The sequence below is a fragment of the Gracilinanus agilis genome, chromosome 2 (genome assembly GCF_016433145.1).
Source record: "Gracilinanus agilis isolate LMUSP501 chromosome 2, AgileGrace, whole genome shotgun sequence".
NCBI lineage: Eukaryota > Metazoa > Chordata > Mammalia > Didelphimorphia > Didelphidae > Gracilinanus > Gracilinanus agilis.
Window position 1 is genome coordinate 316,747,821 of NC_058131.1, and position 5,285 is coordinate 316,753,105.

Below are 5,285 nucleotides of genomic sequence, written 5' to 3' on the forward strand. Positions count from 1 at the left end.
AATTGTGAATTGTTTTCTCCTGATTTTCATCCTGTGTTGTCACTTGTTCTTATTATTCTTTGCTGGATCATTCTCTCTCAAGCCAGTCTCTCTGCTTGGGAGTACAATAGTACCTTATGCTAAACTTTATATCAGTATTTCTGCTCTTATCAACCCCCATGCAATCAATTGTAATTTTTATGCAGACGACTTCAAATCTATGTATCCAGCCCTCATTTCTCTCTTGAACTTCAGCCCTGCATCACCAATGTAATACTAGCTATATATATATATATATATATATATATATATACTGGATTATTCTATAGGCATCTCAAACTCAGTCTGTCCAAAATAGAACTCATTATTTTTCCTTAAAACTCACTCACTGTCTTTAACTCCCCCATATCAGTCCTCCAGTCACCCAACTTTGTAATCTATGAATTTTCCTCCACTCTTCACTCTTCCTCTTGACAACCTTGTTTTATGAAACCCCAAAATTGACTCTTGTCCCTGAGAACTTGCCTTCAAGAAACCCCAAGACTGATCTTTGTCCCAGACTGAACAATAAACCATCAAGCATCCACTGAGCACCCTAGATAGGACTACGTATGTTTTTTGTCTTCTTAGTTTCTGTTATTATATCTAGGCATCTTCCAGGTATTCTAGCCTCTGATTGCAACCTATTTCTCAAGCCTCTATATAACAATCAGTTGTCCCTCCTTGATTATACTCTCTAAGATATAAATATAACCCCAAGTTCTTTAGTTCAGTGGAAATTCCCATTATTGGTATCTTTCCCAGAGATATTATTCCCAGAACTCCCCAAGTCATGGCTCTGTGTGGTGTGTAGTGGCACTCTGTGGTGTGTGTGGTGGCCATTTGATCATTGTCTCCCTTGTCCTGATTAAAGACATATTCTATAATGACTATTTTGGTAGTTCTGTGTTGTTGTTTTTTTCAGGTTGATACTCTCTTCCTACATCCAATCAGTTGCCTGGCTTTCTTGATTCTATCTCCACAATATCTCAAGAATCTTCCCTCTTGTCTGTACTCATATTTTCATCAACCTTATTCAGTTCCTCATTGCAGCAACTTCCCATTATCCCCTAGTATCTAGTCTATCCCTTCTTCAATTCATTCCTCCACATGGCTGATCAATTCCAAAAAAATACAGATCTGATCATCCTTCTCTTTAAATAGTTTCAAGGCCTCCTAGTTCCTTTCGAAAAAAAATATAAGCTCTTGGTATTGGCAAAAACCCTTTGCAAGGGGCAGCTGGGTAGCTCAGTGGAGTGAGAGTCAGGCCTAGAGACAGGAGGTCCTAGGTTCAAACCCGGCCTCAGCCACTTCCCAGCTGTGTGACCCTGGGCAAGTCACTTGACCCCCATTGCCCACCCTTACCAATCTTCCACCTATGAGACAATACACCAAAGTACAAGGGTTTAAAAAAAAAAGCCTTTGCAATCTAACTTTAACCTATCTTTCCAGATTCATTGCAGAAATATTTGCCATGAAGATATTTTCTGACTTAACCACTTCCCTTCTTATCCTAATTGCATTAATTTTGTTCATGTAAAAGCTTTTTTAATTTCATGGAACTGAAATCATCTATTTTATATTCTGTGATTATTTCTCTCTCTTGTTTGACTAAGAATTGCAAAAAAAGAGCTTGATCTGGTTCACTTCTTTTTTACCTTTAATATTCAGGTCATTTATTCATGTTAAATTTATTATGGTATATAGTGTAAGATGTTGGCTTAAACCCAATTTCTGGCAGAATGTTTTCCAGTTTTCCCAGCAATTCTTATTAAATAGGGAGTTCTTTCCTGGGTAATTTATGTTTTCCAATATGTTACACAATGGATTAGCAACTTTGACTATTTCTGGGTTTGTCTAATTAATCTGCTCTGTTAATTCATTTTTCCATTTTATTTTTTAACTAGTAATAAATAATCTTGATGATTTCTGCTTTATAATGCAGTCTGAAATTCATCAGTACTATTCCCTCTTTTTTCCTACTCTTTTTTCATTGTTTCCCTGGAATTGTCCTTTTTTTTGTTCCCCCAAATGAATTCTGTTATTATTTTGACTATCTCTCTAAAGTATCTGCTGGGTAGTTTGACTTGTCATGGCCCTAAATCTGTAACCCTGATTGATTACTCATGATTCTCCATCATTCACTCTATCTTCCACCCAAACTGGCCTCCTTGATGCTCCTTGATGCATCAATATTCCACAATTCCATGTCTTTCCACAGTCTAGCCAACATCCCAGAATGCTCTCTCTTCTTATATCTGATTCTTGGAATTTCTGGCTCCTTTCAGTGCTAACTTTAGTTGCTACCTCCTTTAAGAGATCTCTCTTTATTATATTGTTATTATTATTATTATTATATGTTGTATTTATTTTCTATATGTGTAAGCTTCTTGAGATCAAAAATTGTTTCTTTTTATTTTGTTTCTTTGTTTAATTTTTAACACCTAACACAGAGTGTGGCACCTAAGGGGGTGAGGATGGGAGAGGCAAGGATCCCCTGTTGTTCAGGGAAGGAGGTAGTATCCTTGGAAAGTGACATCATAGCAATGCCTAAAGCTTAGGGTGGCTCCTTTATAGGAATAATGGGGGATATATATAATAATGGGTGCCTTTCCTCATGCCTTTCTGTGGGATCTGAGTTTTCCTGGTGGAAAAAAGAATCACATCAGCCTTTCAGGGGAAAATAATAATAACCCCTGTTTCTATAATACTTTAAAGCTCACAAAGCACTTTTTTCCCAACAACCCCAGGAGGCGTACAATATAAAAATTTGTATACCCATGTCATAGAGTAAAAGAGAATATGGAGTATCTCTATCAATGTCTCACAATAGGTAAATGGTAAAACTTAGTCTCAAACTTAGGTCGTCTGACTATAAATTCAGAATTCTTTCTACCACATCAGTCTGCTCCCCATTGCTGGGTGCAGATAGGGGTTGAGGGATTGGGGTGAATGGCTCTCAAATTAGTTCTTTATTCCTTCCACCCATCTAGGAGACACTATTAGATTTCCCCCTGAGCTGAAGCTCTACCTGAAATTCAGAGGAAGATATTAACTAGGTCGTTGGCGTAATAAGGGCCAAATTTGCTTCTCTTCCATCACCCTGGCCAGTGCTCCCAGGGTCTAATTATCCCATATTTGGTCAATAAGCCATTAACATATCGCCATGGATGTTAATAACCGTTTCATGAAAAAGTCTGGGTAATTTATGAGATCAACATCAGTTAGCAAAATTAATAAATATTTCATTCTGTAAGATTTATCCTGGACACTGCAGGTGGACTGAGGTTGCTCAAGCCATCATGGAGAGAGGGGGAGCCACCCAAGAAGAGGAAACACGCCTAGACCCACACATGGTGGATTTAACTTGAACTAATAAAAATTTACTTCAAATCCTATAGCTAATAAATCTAGAGGGTAGATGAGGGAGTCCGGTAAAACCTGACTTAACATTGTGTTAGTGCCATTAACAATATTTATATCGATGTCATTTTATAGGAGGGTTAAAGTCACAAAATTATGGGGCCAGCGTCTCTGGCATCTGTGTCAATGATGAGGAACAGACTCTACTGGATGAATTGAACCTCCCCTCCTCCTCCCCAGGGTCCCAGAGGAAGAGAGAACTCAGTGGTATAATGGAGACAGGACTGGACTGAGACATAGGAGAACAGCGGTGGAATCTCATCTCAGCCACTAGTTCACATGTGACCTTGGGCAAGTCATTTCACTCTCAAGACTTCCTTTTTCTCCCCCGTAAAAATGAAGAGATCAGGATAGAAAATTTCCAGCTCTAACATCCTATGATCTGTATTCTAACATTCTCTGCTCTAATAGCCCATGTTCTACAGTCTCTTCTAGCTCCAATATTCTGTTTTAATAACCAGTGCTTAAAGAACTAACATTCTAGGTTTTAGATATATTTTTTCTGAAAATTAATAATCTAACAATCTTTTTTTACTTTAAGGAGATTTTATCATTGATTCATATACATATTGAATGTCTTAGACTGATTCCTATATATTTCATGCATTTTATAGTTATTTTGAATAACATTTCTTTTCCATTATTGGCCCCTGGATTTTGTTATCATAGAAATGTCATTGATATTTGTGGGTTTATTTGGTAGTTTGCAGTGTTCCTGAGGCTATTAGTTTCTTTGCTTATTCTCTAAGATTTTCTAAGCAAATCATCATGCCTTCAACAAACAGGAATCCTCTCCTTTGCCTATTGTTCTGCTTTTACTTTCTCTTTTCTCTTACCCTCAGAATAATTTTGAACTCTTCTCCATCCCTTATCTCCACCTCACCTCAATCCGAACAGTTGTTCATTTCTATTCATTTTACCCCCCACAATTCCATCTCAGCAGACTATAAGCTCTTTGAGCGCAGGGACTTTTGGTTTTTGTCTTTGTATCCTTAGGGCTTAGCCTAGTGGTTTGTTGTTATAGCAGGAATTTAATAAATCTTTGTTGAATTAGACTGAAAGACTAGTCAAGAGATGATTTACAGCTGGCATTTATGTAGTACCTACTATGTAACAAGCACTATATAGTAGGCGCTTTACAAAAATTATCTCATCTGTTCCCCCACAACAACTCTGGGAGGAAGGTGCAATGATTATCCCCCTTTCAAAACTGAGAAAACTGAAGCAATTTTTTTTTTTTTACTGACTTTCCCAACCTCCTTGCTAGTAAATGTCTAAAGCAAGATTTGAACTCAGGTCTTCTTTACTCCATGTCCAAACTCCACTTTGCCATCTTAGCTGCCTCTCTTTATTACAAATGTCTATTCAAGAAGAGAAAGTTAACTCAAAGATGGTCTGATAATAGGAATTGAAAGCGAGACTAATGTAGATGTGAGAGATAAAGCAGCAAAGACAAACTTTTTAGCCACTTACTATGTACAATGGACTGTGTCTAGGTTCTGGGCACCTGAATACAAAAAATAATGAAGTCCTTGCCTTCAAGGAACTTATATTCTACTAAGGCAATGCAGCATGTAACAGTAAAGTTTATTTAGGATAATTTGAAGAAAGAGAAAACAGAAGAATGTCTTGGGGGGAGGGGTTCAACAGATTGAGAACAGGGCCTGGAGTCAGGATGACCTGGGTTCAGATCTGACCTCAGATACTTCCTAATTGATGACCCCAGCCTAGCCCTTACCACTGTTCTGCCCTGGAACCAATACACTGTGTTCATTCTAATATGGAAGGTAAGTGAAAGGTGAAAGCAAGGAAGGAAGGAAGAAAAGGAAGAAAGAAAGAAAGAA